The 18,088-nt window shown below is 43.7% G+C and overlaps 1 protein-coding gene and 1 pseudogene across 1 annotated transcript in view; one reads left to right on the top strand and one right to left on the bottom strand.

Annotated features, from left to right (window-relative positions):
- The first annotated feature begins 363 nt into the window (after positions 1-363).
- LOC111864313 overlaps positions 364-18,088 on the top strand; it is a 99,215-nt gene continuing 81,490 nt past the window's right edge. Inside the window, exon 1 of the mRNA XM_033751396.1 lies at positions 364-443. The gene's annotated coding sequence lies outside the window, so the exon portion shown is untranslated. The remainder of the gene's footprint in view (positions 444-18,088) is intronic.
- Positions 2,259-2,377, bottom strand: LOC111864350 (annotated as a pseudogene).

Below are 18,088 nucleotides of genomic sequence, written 5' to 3' on the forward strand. Positions count from 1 at the left end.
AAGCGGCAGGACCGAGAAGCTGACCACTCCATCTAGCTCCGAGGTCAAGAATGGTGGAGTTATACGTCCGCTCCCCCATACGTCTTCATGGTGTGGTGATTAATTAATTAAGCACAGAGATAACTTTACCATTTTACCCTTACCACTGAGCTATCTCGGGTGATTCAGACCGTAGGTATCTGAAACGCAGGTCTGCATGACAGTGCCGTGAAGGAAACGAGGAAGTGTTCTGGTGCGCCTCAGTTTCCTTCCGGACACGGGAGTGGTTGGGTGCTGCAGCGTACTAATGTGAAGTGCTGGCGCAGGAAAATTGTCGCGCAGACAGGAGATGGATGCGTGTGTGAGGGAAGAAGCGGAAATGTGATTCGTTGTTCTGCGTACAGAAAATAATTTGCAGATACGTGTAATATCAGATGGAGACTGCGTGGACCTAGGCAGAGGAAGTAAGTGGAATGTAAAAGAACAATAACATGTCATAGATGACTGATATAAACTTGTTTTAAAGAATGGGAGAGCGCAGTCGGTAAAGCGACTGACAACGGACTGAATGGCCTAGGGTTAGGAGTTTTGAGTCCCGAAAGGGCAAGATTTTTCTTTTCTTCATGTCGTCCAGACCGTTTCTGCGGCCTACCCAGCCTCCCATCCAACGGGTAGTGGGACTCTTTCCCCGGTGGTAACGCGGTTGGGACGTGAAGCTGACCACTCACCACCAACTAGTGCTGAGATCAAGAATACGTGGATCTATACATCGGCTCCCCTATACGTCTTCAAGCACAAGGACGATTTATTGCTGTGTTTTAGAAGGCTGCAGTTGGACACAACCCTGACGAGTTCAGTCCATTCCGTTCTCGTAACCAAATTATGCATCTGACGTAGTATTAATAGGAAGATAAAACCAAGGAGTGAGGATGGGCTGGGCGTGTAGTGTTGTGGCTAAGTGTTAACGGTAAGTCTCTGTGCTTGGATCAGTTAAGCATTATGCCATGGAGATACAGCTCCACCCTTTTTGACTTAGGTGCTAGATGGAGGTGAGTGGTGAGCTTCACGTACCCGTTGGATGGGAGGCTGGGCGAGCCCTAGAGTCGCTCTGGATGCTGTGGAGAAGGTTAAAATCATGCACTGGCCGGAATCGAAACGGGGCCTTCAGTCCGTGCCAAATTACGCTTAGAGAACCCTACGAGATATTGAGGAGTGGGTGGGAAAAATAGTGCTAGAACCTGCTTGGGATTGTTGGTTCTGAGAATGTCAGTTGGACGGAACGAATTAGCCCCGAAGTTTTACTTGTGGCGGGCTTTTGTATCACGTGTGTTATTTTTTAGGTAATATTTGGTAAGTTGCGTCAAGTGCAGTCAGGTTCTGCAAAAGTGTGTTCATTTTATTATATTTTGTAATAATTATTTTGTTCGTCGTAAGGCACCATATCAAATGCTGAGATCTGATGAGTTCGAAGAAATCTGAAGCTAGTACAATGGCCTGCAGGCTTGTTAATCGCTTGGAATTAACCAACAGCATCGGCCGTAGAAGTTCCATGGGTAGTCCCCTCTGTTATGAAAGTCACGTGTGATTTCCCTCTGTTATGAAAGTCACGTGTGATTTTGGTGGCAAGTTGGTTTGTGCGAGGCTGGAAAGAAATGCGTAACGTGGATCTCAATAATTTGCATTCCCTGTTTATTACTAGTGTGGTCAGATCGAGGATTGTTACATGGGCGGGACATACAGCACGCATGGCAGAGTGGGGAAGTGCATACAAAGTTTTAGATGGGAAACCTGAACGGAAGAGGCCATTTGGAAGATCTGGACGTAGATCGAAAAAAAAAAAATTAAAATGGGCCTTATAGAAGTACTGGGAAGGGAGTGAGCTGAATTCATCTGACTCAAATTAGGGAACAATGACAGGCTCTTGTGAACACGGTAATAAATATTCGGTTACCATAAAATTTGGGAATTTCGTGACTAGCTGAGAAGATATTGGCCTCTTAAATATGGACTCCCTTGCTTGTAGATGGTTATAATAATTTGAAAACTCTCACTGGAAGAGACTTATTTTTTTATTGCTGGTGGGGTGTGACTAAATTCCTTGTACTGCGGCCACTTCTGGCCAATTGTACCAGCCCCAGATGATAGGTGAGGGTGATTGTGGGGCAATTGGTGGAATGAAGATTGGCAGGGGAAACCGAAGTACTCGGGATCGAAGCCGGGCCGCCGCGGTGGGAAGCCAGCGACTAACCGCTTGAGCTATGGCGCGGCCTAAAATGAATTGCTAACAGCACGTGGTTTTCCCAAGCGGTCACCCATCCAAGTAGTAACCACGCCCAGAATTGTTTAATTTCAGTGATCGGATGAGAATTGGTGTTTACATCATGGTATGGCCGTTGGCTTTGAAGAGACTTAAGTACAGATGGGAAGGTAGTTATAATAGGAGGCTTATCGTAGATAAATAGGATGCATGTGAATTGGATTTCACCACTTTAAAACAGACATCATCTGTGGGTTTAATGAAACGAGGAAATTACCTGACATTTGTCAGTCTCTGCAGCCACCTGTTCGGGCTGGTCTCGCGAATTTTTCTTTTTTCCTCTACCCTGAAGATAGGTGCCATACGTTCCTCCGAAACGTCGGTTTATACAATATCTACACGGCGCCACATCCCAGAAGACGGCATTCTTAATATTTAAATTAGTTTAGTTGGTATAAAAATATTTGTAGTATTGAATGTTCAAAGTATGCATCGAAATTTATAATTCAGTCACGTTTTCATCGGAATTACGCCTTGAACCCATGCTTTGCATTGGTCAGTGCCTGATCCGATACTGTCATGTGATACCGAGGGCCAATCCGGTTTATATTTTTTGTTGCATACCTTCAGGACCGAATATGTTTTGTCTGGTTTCTCTGCACTGACCGTTTTATCTCGTTGCAAACGTGGTACTGCAGCTGGGATAGGTTTGTCGGTTTGGCGACTAGACTATGGGATGGACGGTCAAGGAGCCGGGGTTTGGTTGCCGGTAATGGCAAGTGATCTTATTTTCTCAATAACGTCCTGACCGACTCTGGGATTTGCCAAGCTTTCTGTACATTGGGTATCGAAGGCTGTTTCTCCGGGAGTAAAGCGGCCGAGTCGTGAATCTGACCACTCACCTCCAAGTAACGAGGTTAAGAATTGTGGAGTCGTACCTCCACTCTCACCTACTTCTGTATAGCATCTCTCTTTCTCTCTCCCTCCCTCCTGTTGCTCCCACTTGGAGCACAGGCCATCCATGAAACACTCTGTTTCAATTCAGTTTCTTAAGATAGTCGGTAGGACACCTTGGACGGGGGATCGCAAGGCCACTGCCTACACAGGGACAACCAACAGAATAAACGCAGACATCCATGCCTTGAGTGGGATTCGAACCCACTATCCCAGTGTTCGAGAGGGCAGAGAGAGTTCATGCGTTATACCACGCGGCCACTGTTATCGGCCCATTATGGTATAATTCTTAATTAAATAAGCTCAGGGATAACTTAACTTTCACACAGTACTATAATGAATGTGGAAATATATTCGGCTCTTCTGGTAGGTTTGCTAAATTGAATTGCAGCCCCATAGCGCCGTGGGTGGAGTCCAGCTGGGTCCACTCGGCACGCCGGCCACTGATTGGTCTACGAGTATTGTAGCCTGCCCCGGTTGATTATGATGATGGAGAATTTGGTCGAATGAAGATTGGCAGGGGAAACCTGACCCAGCGCCACTTTGTCCACCACAAATCCCACTTGACCGAACCCGGGCCTCAGCGGTGGGAAGCCAGCGACTAACCGCTTGAGCTATGGGGCGGCCTTCTTTTTAACATTCTTTCGAAACTTTTTTTTTGCGCCAGCTTTCATGCTTCACTTTTCCACTGAAGTCAGAAGCGCTGACTTAATGAAACCAACCATCGCTATTTGCAGTATTTGTTATTAGCGTCTGCGAAGGATCTTGTTGATTAATGATTCGTGAGCAGAAATGTCATTGACCTGCATTCGCACTTCCTGCTAGACATGTCCGCGCGCTCTTTGTTATTTTCTTATACACGATACAGGCCATGCCTTCATCCAGATTTTGTCTGCCACATTTGTCAGACCGTCACTTCATGCGTACCAACATCTGTTTTAGAGCACTCACAGTGTATTGATTAGAATTATTCACATTACGGTGGTCCTGGCTTCGAATTATGTTACGAGACGGATTGCCTGACCAATGTTTCACGGATTTCGCCTGTCAGCTTGCGAACAGAATATGAACTCCCCATAGAAGAATATAGTGGCGTATCCCGCGCTTCCAGGGGATGGACCCCTCTTTGCTCCTGCGGGAAAACGTTGGATGTAGCCGAGCGAAGGCTACTTCCTGGATATGCGTGGCGGCGTCAAAGAGTAGAAGCTCACGATGCGTCAACCAAGATGGGTGTATGTAGATTTATTGAACTCAGATTACATCAGTTACTAAATGATTTGTAGGCGGGCCAAAGCACAGTTGAGAATAGATCAGACTGACATGGAGACTGTCCTCGACTGGATTCGCGAAAGATGTCCCCCCGGTTGTCGTCCAGCACCAGGTTTATAGAGAACCATACACAAAGGAGGGTGGTACTGCGTCCTCTCCTGTGCGTCGGTTCGCACGACCTGAATATCTTGTTAGAAAACTATGAATTCCATCTTGTTTCTAGCGAGTCGCACAGCGTGGGATGCATTCGCTGAATCTGAGGTTCCTTTGTCACTGCACCCCCTGATACACAGTCATACAGGTGTGGTGTCCACGTGACTGCCGGATATATAAGTTATCAACAGGGCCCGGATTTTGATGACATTTCATCTTTTTTTCTTTATGTAGTAAACGTTGCTTTTAAGTACTAAAGCCCCGATTATGAACCTCTGGTTAAAAGAATGTGAATTTTATTGTGCATTTTTTGTCATATTTTGTATGTTTTAAGTTTTAGGTCGTCTTTATAAGTTTTTACATAATTTTTCATCATTTTTTCACGTTTTACATTAATTTTGTTTATCTTTCACGTTTTTTAATAATTAACATTCATTGATGAAACTGAAGATATTTGATTCGTGAGGTAGAAATCTATGTTCTTCAAGTAAATTTTGTTTTGTATCTCTAGCCTCTGTCGCTAAATATAATAAATTTGTGAGAGGGCACATTATTTTTCTTTCTAAGCCGCCAGAGATGCCGTTACTGTCCCGCGCCGCTTTCTAAGCCACCGCTATGTCATAAACTCATAAAATTGATGCCTCAGAAATGCAGAGGGGTAGGTTTAGAGAGATGTCCGGGTGTCATAAAATCAAGAAATTGGAAACTAATTTACACAGTCTGCATCTACCTGATTTTAAGAAAATTTATGAATTAGTTTTTAGGTCATTTTTTTAAATGTTTAGGTCATATTTTAAATATTTTTTGGTCATTTTATAGATCAGTTTTCAGATATTTTTAGGTCATCCAAATCCGTGCTCTGGTTATCAATATAATGACAACCCAAAAGGGGAAGTTTTAGAAATCTTTACTCAATGCTATGCTAACGAACTGCATAACAATTCTCTACCTAACACAATGATACAAAAATACAAAACGTTACATGTAGGGATTTCACAGAATAAGGAGTCTTGGTTTCTGTAGCTATACACGATGCTATAGTATCTTGCGGGATTGTGTAACCGTAACGCTGTATGCTTGTATTGGGAGGTACTTGGTTCGACATGGATTTTTCGCGATATTCATCTCCGTCCAGGGTGAGTTACTGGATAATAGACTTAACATAAAATTGGCCACGACTATGACCTTCCGATTTCCTGCCTGTTCAGCAGTCATAATTCCATCACATTCGTCTTTCGTCCTCTGCGTTTAAATAACCAAAGGGTAAACCTGCCACGAATCGCCCACTGGTGATTCAGTCTCTGTATTCACTGGCCGGAAATGCTGTGAGGTTATGTGGTATCTCGTCTTTACCGAAAATCGAATCAGTTACCAGTGAGTCAGTGTGTTCAGTGAAGTTATGCGACGAGTAATCTCGTCTCGAAAGCAGTATTTCATCGCGTGTGAATTTACGCCTGTTGTTGTTCTTATGTTACTGTTTATATGATAGTGAAGCAAGTTGTGCGAACCACAAGTGTGTCTCTTGCTACAGACCTACGCCACGTAGCCTGCCGATATACGCTGAAGAAGCATGAGTTAGATGCGGAATTTTTACCTTCGATCAATAAAACATTGGATTGCGGTTGCTTTAAAGGACAAAACTGTTCTACGAACAGAACAGTGGATGCGGGGTCTTAATTGTTATATATTAACGCTTTAGAGAATGGTCTAGTGGTCAGAGATCCTGGCTACAGATCCAGAGGTCTAAGTTCGATTCCCGGCGCTACCAGATTTTCCGAGTAGTGGATCTGTAACGAGGTCCACTCAGCCTCGTGAGGATAATTGAGGAGCTATTTCAAGGAAATAGGGGCTCCGGTCTAGAAAACCGAAATTAACGGCCGTGGGAATTTCTAGCACTGACCACGCAACACCCTATATCCGCTAAAGTTGGCACTAACTTCGCCGACAAGCGGCGGTCGCTCGGTCGGTATAGTTCTCTAGCGGACTAAAGCCACGGAGTTTTTTTTTTAAAGAATACAGTGCTTAACAATAGTTGTAAACATTCCGTGATTTAACACTTGGATTCACCGAAAGAATGGGTCTTTGGAATGTGGTCGTATAGGGTTCTGGACTAAATTAATTGGCGTGGACGACAGAAATTATGGTAGTGTAATGTCGTCGCTGCCACCGGTGATGTCGTAAGCGTGGTCTCTCGATGACAGCTAGACGTCACAATGTCGATGCCTCAGGATGTTATAGACTTCGACGATAAATTGGGATAATCACGGAGACTTGTAGGTCAGCAAGAAAAACTAAGTCTTCTTGGTTGCGACAAGAGATCTCTCTTTACTGAATCTAATAGACCAGCGTGGTGGAAGTACAAAGTATAACTGTAGAGAAGCAGAGCTTCGCCCTCTATAATATGACCAGAAGATCTGATCCCGTGTGTTTTCACACGTGCCTTCTTATAGGACCAAACTGGATGTTGCTTCACAGGAATGCACTCACATCTCCCCTCCAAAATGCATTAGGGTCAGCTGTGCATTAAGGTTACAAGAAACAGAACTCCCAGAGCCTTGGCTCGAGCGTGGGAGAGAACGTTAAGTTTGTGTCTCAACCCCAGACTTCTCCTATAATGCCTTTAAAGTGCAAAATACAATTCAAAATGTTACACAGAAATACACGTAAGATTGCTTCCTTATTGGAAGACCCGGAAGGGGTTTTGACAGATTCATGGTAATGGACCAGAAACACTTGGGTTACTTAAACCCTTAGCTAAAAGCTTCCCCAAGAGTGTCGCCTGTCCTGGCGGCTATACTGATTACACATGGTTTCCTGCTACCCTCGGTCCGAGGTACACTCTTGTTCTTATAACATTACAATAGTTATAGTGGCTTGTTAGTATCTTCATTATACGTTACCACAAATGTTATTAAATATAATATTGTTCACTACTACATTCTACGTTTCCTTATATTAGGGTTACATGTTTAGTTAACATTGGTTTCATTAAACAATTATTATCAAGTTACATACATCATAACACGTATTACACATTACACATTACAGTAGCAATGGAAGGACAGTCCTCCCGACAAAAGAGATATGAAGTTGTTTATTTTAGATTCAATATTTGACTCGTCCCAGGTTCGTTTGATGAGAGATAACTTAAGAACCTGGAGGTCGCACATATGAAGCTGTTCCACCAGAGCTTCATTCACACCACTTTCTGTTTATTAAATCAGTTATTTGCAACGATTAAAGTGAGATGTAAACGAGCACCTATGTATGAATGAAATATGAAGGTTAGGCTTCCTCGGCCCTTGCACCGCGACCTACAGTGGTCTATTGTGCTTAAAAACGATCACCTAAGTACATCTAGTATATTTCTTGGTAGGTGAAATGCACTAACTTCGCCGACAAGCTGCGGGCGATCGGTCGGTGTAGTTCGTTTGCGGACTAAAGCCACAGAGTTTAGGTGAAATATTCAGTACGTCACCTGTCAAGATCCAGGGCTCCACATTTTCGACAGCTGTAAATCGAGTACGAGACAGCAACACATAGCATACCGCGACACACCGCAATCAGCCGAATTTAAGTAACTTAGGCCTATATCTGTGAATTTTAGCATAATATGAGCTATAGCCTTTTTTAAGCAATTTGTGATTAAGATATTTTAAGTCCATTGTTTTTATATGTATGAATTGTGTTCCCCATTAATATGGTGGACACACTGAAGATGGTTTTGTATGACGAAAACATGCCGTCAACACAGGGAAATAATTTCCATCTGATTCTATCCAATTTTGCACAGAGGACCCAATTTCAGTGGCTCATATCTGACAAGACTGTATATGGGTTTTATGTGCGTTTTTACCTGTTTATGGTATTGCCTGCATAGGGCCCACGCTAAGTGGCAGAGCGTAGAAACACTAGAAAGGATTAGCCTCACGTCAATATGTGCCGAAACGCAGATCTGCCAGCTAAGTCTACTGGCACGTTTCACAGACCTTTTTTATTTATTGCTAGTGGGGTGGGACTAAGTCCCTTGACTGCTGCCACTTCTGGCCTATGTACCAGCCCCATATGATAGGTGAGGGTGATTGTGGAGCAATTGGTGGAATGAAGATTGGCAGGGGAAACAGAAGTACTGGGAAAAACCTGCCCCAGCGCCACTTTGTCCACCACAAATCCCACTTGACCAGACCCTGGGATCGAACCCGGACCGCCGCCGTAGGAAGCCAGCGACTAACCGCTTGAGCTATGGCGCTTTCTGCGACAGACCTTAGGCACAATCCCAAATTCGCGAGCTGCTGTAATTACTCCTTGGTTTTAACACAGCTGTTCATCACGAAGCCATGCATTGTCTGGAATTGTCGCATCCAGGATATGAACTTTGGGCTGCTACTTCTCTCCCCTAGGTCAATGAGGTGATTTCGTACACGTAGTCACCTGCATTCGTGTTAACAGCTGATAAAAGACAAACGCTAGAGTTGTCCCTGTGCTTAACTAATTAAGCACGACGCCATGAAGACGTATGGGGCAGTGCTTGTATAGATCCATATTTTCTTGAGCTCGGCCCTAGTTAGAGGTGAGTGGTCAGCTTGGCGCCCCGGCCACTTAACCTCCGGGGTAAAAGCCACCGGTACCCATTGGATAGGAGGTTGGGTGGACCACAGAACCGGTGTGGACGACGTGGAGAAAAGAAAATTGTTGACACTACCGGTACTCGAACTCCGACCTCTGTCGTCCAGCCCGTAGCCAGTCGCTCTACCGACTACGCTGTAGCTGATGCAGCGCGTCAATGAACAGTTCGTACAAAAATTTGATTTAGGTAAATGAGTAAACGAAAAGCGCGAAATTGGATCTTAAGGAGAATGTGAGTGTACGTAATTTAGGTCGGTTCAAGGCCCAGCAGCTTATATCTGTCGACAGACATTAAACCTTCAAAAGTCGAAGTTAAGGCTGTTATGCCCCAAATTTACAAATGTAATAGGGGGACATAGACAGTATGTTTTGGGATTGTTAAAAAGATTTTATGCTGACACAGGGTCCGTGTTTGTGAAACGCGGAAGGGAAAAGACCGCAAGGGAATGCCTTAGCTCAGCACAGCCCTGCTGACAACGCCGAAGTAAGCGAGCGGGCATAGAGATAAAACACTGGGAGTATTAGAAATGCTAAGTAGACAGAGGCTGGCAGAACGGGATTCGTCGCCGTGAGAAGTAATGGGCACTAGCCACCCTTAGAAATAGCGTAAGAAAGGGGCGGGAGCTCACCCTCCCGGAAGTTGATGAGCCATCAATTCCAGAGTACAAAAGTATCGAAATGGGAAATATTCGAGGCTAATCAAACAATCAGCTCAAGGAGTGTAGCCGGAGGCTATGTCCGTCATGGCACCGACAAAGTGGTGGTTGGCGATCATCTGCATCTTTCTCAAGTAAGTCGAACTACTCATATTAGCCATGAAATATAAGGTGATATTATTAAAGGCAAACTCAGTGACTAAAATGAGCAACAGAGCAGGCTAGAGTACCATGTGTCGGTACAGAAGGGATAACGAATATATATGAACCTTGTGCGACCCGAGAGCAGTCGGCATTATTTACTGTATATATGTGTATGTATGTAGGTACTAGAAGAATAGAGTAGGATGGAAATGTAAAGACCTTTATTGGTACAACCCGTTAGGCTCCTTCCCTTTACCGCTCCTGCGTTACTCTACGACTCATGGGAAATGTGAGCTCTGAACCAGGGAGCAACAACAGTCAACACCGGAAGAATAAGCCGTAGGAAGGGGAGAGGCTCCTGAGTGACAGGAGCCGACAGAGGGTAGACTACTGTGAACTAGTGTTTTTCTGGTAATTACTAAATACCCCACCTTACGGCAGAAAAAATGGTGTCAGCGGTGGGATTAGCCAAAAAGAGATGGCTGACGTAGTAATTTAGTATTTTGTTTTAACCACCCCTGTCATCACGGCACAACAAAGGCAATTAAAAGTAAAGACCCAAGCTTATAATCTTAGTAGTGATGGGTCTTTAACATAAAAGTTTATGTTGTTCAGTAGAAGAGGCTCATGTGTTACACAAAGCATATCTTTAATACTTTGATATCTACAACTTTCTTCAGTTTCTGATGTGCAAGATTGTATGTTAGATCCACGTAGATGGCGGGCGGTTTTGCTATTTCAAGAGTAATCTGTGAAACATTTACATGGTGACTGGTTATTAATTTACATATAGCGGAACTCATCCAAATTACGGTCGACTTCGACGAGGTGAAGACCCGAAATGTGTGGAAACAAACCATCTTGCCGGAGCGTCGCTTCGTCCATAAAGGGACTTCAATTAAAGGCAATCGTATCCTAGACAATTTGTCTCCAGTTGGCTGATTTTGATTGGCCAAAGTCATTATGCAATCTGCATAAGCCAATCACGTAACAACGCTAAGCAAAAAACAGTTCCCTGAGATTTAACCGAAATTCCCAGCACGGAAGCAAATACTGTAGTACTAGCCGGTTAGACTGCACCCTCTGAAGACAAACTGACAGCCATTAGTGTAAAATCCCATTTCCAGAAAAGTACCAATTTGAAGAGAACAATATTCTCAGATATAACGCCGTGTAGATTGTACTCTTCATAACCACTTCTGTGAGAACCTCAGCTCCCACAAGTACCAACTTGTTTCCCTTAGTTACTGTGTTTGACATCTGGTCACTGAAACGGACTGTAAGACTAGGCATGCGTCATTTTTATTTCTGTGGAGTATGTTAACGTCATTCGTGAGAGCCTCAGAATGAACAGCTGTCGTTTCCCCAACAGCTTCAACCGATTGGGGCTTGTGATGGAGATATAGTGTGTTCTTTATTTGGTAGGAACTGACATTTCGATATTATTTAGATGAACTGAAATTTGAAAGGATCAGTAGTTTAAGCAGGGATCCAAGTCTCAGCGTAGTATTACTTCGTCATTTTCGCCGACAAGCGGCGGTCGCTCGTTCGGTATAGTTAGCTTGCGGACTAAAAGCCACGGAGTTTTTTTTTTTAGAGTTTATCACCCCCATTATACAATTAATCTCCTCGTCCATTACTTATTTTCATTCATACACCTTCTTTATGTGTCATTATTATGTCCTCCGCTCTCATCATGATCTTCTCCCCAACCTGCTTTACATTGTAGCTTGTAGAGCCGTTGCTACGCAACAGCGAGATAGGGGGATATACCAGGGCAATTTCTGGGCAGAGGCTCAGTGAACACGTTCCCGTAGCAACAAACACTAACGCAGCAGTGGTACAGCTAGAGAGAAGAGTGTTTTCTGTGGACCGTACCGCGTCCTTTGCTATATAACGGCGCTGTAAACGCATTTATTCGGCAACGATTCCAGACAACAGAACTGTTTTCTGTGTGGTCCGTGCCGATATGTTGACAGGGTTAGAGCTTAGTCAGTTCTGTACGGGAGTCTGTGAAGAGAGGACTTGCGCGTGAAGCTGAAGAATCTCCACTGTTAGCGTAAGGAGATGCTTTAGCGCCACTGCTTTTCAACCGTGCTTTAGAATATGCCATTAGGAAGGTCCAGGAAAACCAGGTGGGACTTAAACGGGCACATCAGCTGTTGGTCTATGCTGATGATGTGAATCTGCTGGGCGATAATATAGATACCATAAATAATAAAAAACAAACTCCGCAAGCGAACTATACCGACCGAGTGATCGCCGCTTGTCGGCTAAGTTAGTGCCAACATTTTGCGGATAGAGGGTGTGACGTGGTCATCGCAACGGATTCCCACGGCCGTTAATCTCGGTTTTCAAGACCGGATTCGCTGCTCTTCTATTCAAGTAGCTCCTCTATTATTGTCACGAGGCTGAGTGGATCCTGTTCCAGACCCACTACTTCTCAGAAAATCTGGTAGCGCCGGGAATCGAACCCGGACCCCTGGATCTGTAGCTAGGAACTCTTGACCACTAGACCACAGAGGCGGTCATAAAGAAAAACACACAAACTTTAAATTACGCTAATAAGGAGGTTGCTCTAGAAGTAAACGCAGAGAAAACTAAGTATATGTTGCTTTGTCATCACCATAATGCAGGGCAAAATCATGACATAAAGATAGGTAACAGATGTTATGAAAATGTGGCACAGTTCAGATATTTGGGAACGACTATAACAAATCAAAACATGGTTCAGGAGAAAATTAAGAGACTGAACTCCGGTAATGCTTGTTTCCATTCAGTCCAGAGCCTTTTGTCCTCCCGTCTGCTGTCTAAAAACATAAACATTAGAATACACAAAACTATACTATTGCCTCTGATTCTGTAAGGATGTGAAATTTGGTTTCTGACATTAATGGAGGAACATAGACCGAGGGTGTTTTGATACAAGGTGTTGAGAATATTTGGACCGAAGAGAGATTAAGTGACAGGAGGTTGAAGAAAACTGCATAATGAGGAGCTTCAGGACTTGTACTCTTCTTCAACAAGTATAATTAGATGATCAAGGAGGATGAGATGGGCAGGGCATATAGCACGAATGTGGACGAGGCATGCGTATAGGATACTGGTGGGAAAGCCAGAAGGAAAGATACCACAGGGAAGACCTAGGCGTAGGTGGGTGGACATTATTAAAATGGATCTTAGAGAGATAGGATGGGATGGTATGAATTGGAATGATCTGGCTCAGGATGGGGACCAGTGGAGGGCTCTTGTGAACACGGTAATGAACCTTGGGTTTCATGAAATGCTGGGAAATTCGTGAGAGCTGTACAACTGGCGGCTTCACAAGAAGGGATCAGCTCCGTGAGTGAGTGAGTTGCGTAAGGAGAGCGTTATATCTCATTGTTTAAATCGGAAGATTATGTAAGTCTAGCAATATTGAAATAACAGTGCCTTCCGGATTTGATAATTCTTTGCATCAGCGCTCAGTAGCGGGCTTGTTGGAAAAGCATGACCGATAGGCAGGCGTTGGCTAGGCGCGTTGCCGGTTATATACCACGATGACCTCCTGCGTCTTCTGTGACCCCTTCCAGTTTATTACCGCACGTATCGTTATCTCAGCCTGAAATGAAGACGTCGCAGGACCACGAAAATGATTCCACCCACCCTGGTGCTTGCTGCATGACGCACAGGCGGCTTCGGGGATCATAAAATCCGACAGGTCTGCAGTAATATATGAATATAACTGGAGGTATTACCAACTTTTCGATAGCAAGGTCGTGATGAGGTGTCGTCTTGACCAAAAGACAAAAGAAGTGTCAAGAAATTCATTTTTTTTAGTAGCGCTTCCAGCCTATTGAAGGTCTAGGGCTCTTATTCAGTTCCGTGATCATTTTTCATAGACGGTAGGACAGTATCATCCTTACTCTGCAGAATGCACGTCTGCACACGTGTGCAGATACCAAACACACACAGACGCGCGCACATGTGAAATCGAAAAGTCCTTTCGTACACTGGAACACTGTGCGCATATGCCTAATTATTATTTTACTGTTTTTCTTTCTTTATTTCTCGTCTTTTAGCATAAGAAATATATTGGGTACTGCACTTTTGTAGTGGAGCTAGGATAATTCAGTCGGTAGAACGACGGACTAAGGGCAGGAAGGCTGGAGTTCAATTCCCATCATGGGAAAGAAGTTTTTCTTTACTCCACATCACCCAAACCGTTTATTGTTTATTCGTACATCTTCATAAAACCGTGGATGAGCTGAAAGCTAAAATTCGAACTGAGTGCAACGCGATCAGTGCGAATATGTTAAAAACGTCCAAAAATGTTATGAAAGTTTAATAATTGTCTGCAAGTTAATGAACCTAAATGTTTAACTTCAAATCTGCAATCTGTAGTGTGTGACCTATGAAGCACACTGTATTGTATATGGTTTTGGGAGTGACACAAACGGAGCTCAGTTTCAAGAGTTATATTTTTGGGATATAACGTTGCATATTTCTTGTTTGCTGGTTTCTTGCTTGGCTTACTGTTCAGCCCTAATGGTGAAGGAGTTCTCTGAAACGTCGGTTAGCTTTAAACAGATTATAAGACGTTATATCTAAGAAATAACTCTTTAAGCACCCCTGCGAGAACCGCAAATCCCACAAACTCCTTGTTTCTCTATATACAGAGACTCTTACCTTTGTTGACTGGTTCACGACTCTGCGCTTCACTGCGACGGGTGCACCGCCGGCTGCGAGGTGAATATTAGTTTTGCCGTTGAATCAATTTGCCGATTGGTCGATAACGTTCGGAATGAAGCAGTTAAATTCGCAGATAACGTGAGGTGTTGAAAGCGCTGCCCTCTGCACGTAGCCTTTCTTCGCACCGGCGGAAGACGTTCTGTTTTGCCCTTTGAGGCTGTTCTGCGTGAATATTTGGAATTTCCATACGCATATTGTCTTGTAGTTGTTGCATTCGGAGGCTACTCTTGTAAACTTTGTCCTTCAAATAACCCTAGAAGAAGAAATCAAGAGGATTAAGATCGGCTAAACGTACTGGCCAAATATCACTGCTGATAATTCTGTCCTCGAAGACATCGACTAAAGCAGTGTGGGCAGTAGCTGAATCTTGCTGAAACTGGTCATAGACTTTCTTCTTCTGATTACTGTGGAAAGAATTACCCGAGAATAACCTCTACACATTTTTTCTCAATTGTTTCGTTAAAACACAGGTCCAACAATTCTTCTTTCAGTTACAGCACGCAGACACCAGCATTCACTGGATGGAGCAAGACAGTGTATGAACTCCAGTGGTGATTATTTTGCGTAATTATGTAGTAAGATGCGGTTGTGAACTGTCTTTCTGTAACTTCGACGACTTGAATGAATCCATTCTGAAACGAGAAAAAATTACGATGACCTGCAACGCACCACATAACTGACAGGGATAGGAAACTGTCTTGAAAGATTACTTCATACCATGGCCTGGGCCACAGCATTTGTGGCTTTTGTTCGTAGTGACAAAACTGCCTTTAAACTTTCTCTAGGCGAATGAATATATACAGAGACATTATTCTCCAGCGCCTTCTTCAAATGCAGATTCTTTCGTTAGTCTGTACCCGAATAGTAGACCCCCACTGTGGTCTAGTGGTCCGGGTTCGATTCCTTGCGCTACCAGATTTTCTGAGAAGTAGTGGGTCTGGAACGCGGTCCACTCAGTCTCGTGGGGATAATTGAGGAGCTATTGCAAGGAAATAGCGACTCCGGTCTAGAAAACCGAAATTAACGACCGCGGGGATTCGTTGCGCTGAACACGCGACACCCTCAGTCCACTAAATTTGGCACTACGACGGCAAACGGCGGTCGCTCGGTCGGTAGAGTTTGCTTGCGAACTAAAACCACGGAGTTTTCTTTTTGTACCCGAATAATACAGATGGCGAACCATTGTTATGAAACGACCTTTACTTTATGATATATATATATTTATATAAAATAGGTAATGTAACGTAACGTGTTTGGGGTAGGGACTTCCATGGTAACGCAATAAAAGTGGGCCGTTGCGTAGAGAATGTCGAAACAACGAACGCGTCTCCCCGGAGATGAACAACAGAAGGTTCGTTGCGTAACAGCGGACTGTCGAAACAGCAGAAACGGAACCGTGAGGAATGGTGTCTGGTATCCGGTCCGCATAACGCCTATATAAGAGAGCTAGAGACACCTACGAACGCCTGTCGTAAAGTAACTCACTCCCTCTACGAACGAGACAGATGGGATCCAGCCACGACCAAGGACAGTTGAGATGTCGCATTGAAGTAGAGGCAGTAGTTGTGATGCTGCAAGTGACGATAATCGTAAAGTGTGTGAGTGTAGAGACGAAGCACGATAAATATCCGCTACCTCCTTGACGGTGTGAAGTTATTTGTCGCCTGACATACGCAACACGTGACATATATATATATATATCGATTTTTACTTGGAAGAGATAAGGACATTCAGCAATAAGTATTGATTGAATATTACAAATCATTTGTTATATAAATATTTAATCGAACACACTGTATATGAGTGAAGTTAAAACGCACAAGATATAGGATGCTGACTAAGAGAGCGTTATGCGCAAAGTCAGAAAGTTTAGACCACATAAATTTCCTGTACAGTAGGCGTAACGACGGATGTAGTGGTGAGAGAAAATTCCAACTAATATAAAATTAGAGAACAAAGATGATAAGGGAATTTTTGATTTGAATCCTATATCCTGTGACGCACGAATAGTGTCGAGCAATCGCTTGTCAGTTTTGAAGAGAGACAATTGTTAGGAGGATGACCATCCATTTGTAACTTCTGTTACAAGAGGCATTGGGAAAACAATTGTTATTTTAAGTTTTTTTAATTGATAGTGGGGTGGGACTAAGTCCCTTATACTGTGGCCACTTCTGGCCTATTGTACCAGCCCCAGATGATAGGTGAGGGTGATTGTGGAGCAATTGGTGGAATGAAGATTGACAGTGGAAACCGAAGTACTCGGAGAAAACCTGCGGTGGGAAGCCAGTGACTAACCGCTTGAGCTATGGCGCGGCCCCTATTTTAAGGTTGGTTAGAGAGGAAGTGAGGATCACTTAGTTAGTAGACACAAGTGTTTCAAGATAGAACATAGGTCCATCCTCCAGGGGGAGCGGACAACCTTACATTGCATAGCCGGGAGCCGGCTGACTACAGACCTCTACAGTCTTCGAACGTCGAGATGTACTTCTCACATGTTGCTGTATTCTGTAAGTAGAGATCTGTTTGTCGCAGCCAGGCTTTGTAACCTCTATAGGGAGGAGGGAAGAAGGTGGTTTGAAAACACTGACAAAACTAATAAACACCATATATGAAACTGGGGAGTGGTCCAAGGACTTTACAGAAGTGACAATGATTGCCTTAAAGAAAAAGACAAAAGCTACAAAATGCAGCGACCATCGCACAATAAGCCTTATTGCACATACAGCAAAGATAATATCAAAGATACTTAAAAGAAGAATTGAAAGGAAAATAGAGGATGTACTTGGAGAAGATCAGTTTGGATTTAGAAGAGGAAAAGGAACCAGGGATGCAATTGGGATGATGAGAATTATAGCGGAACGAACTTTGGAGATAGATGAAGAACTGTGTGTTTGCTTCATAGACTGGCAGAAGGCATTTGACCGGGTAAACTGGACCAAATTAATGCAGATCCTGAAAGAAACAGGTATCGATTGGCATGAAAGAAGATTGATTATAAATCGTACATGGATCAGAAAGTTAAGAGTGCAACTGGGCAGAGGGGAGACAAGAAGTGTGAAGATTGGAAGAGGAGTTCGACAAGGATGCTGTTTATCACCAATTCTGTTCAACTTGTACAGCGAATGCCTTACCAAAGAAGCTCTGGACGGGCTTGGAGACTTCAAATTAGGAGGGCAAATTATTCAAACTGTAAAATATGCAGATGACCTTGTGTTAATGGCTAAGGAAGAAACTGTGCTACAGGGTATGATTGATAGACTAATCGAAATTGGAAGGTACTATGGCATGGAAATGAACGTGGAAAAAACAAAAGTAATGA

This window comes from Cryptotermes secundus, unplaced genomic scaffold (genome assembly GCF_002891405.2).
Source record: "Cryptotermes secundus unplaced genomic scaffold, Csec_1.0 scaffold216, whole genome shotgun sequence".
NCBI classification, from domain to species: Eukaryota; Metazoa; Arthropoda; class Insecta; order Blattodea; family Kalotermitidae; genus Cryptotermes; species Cryptotermes secundus.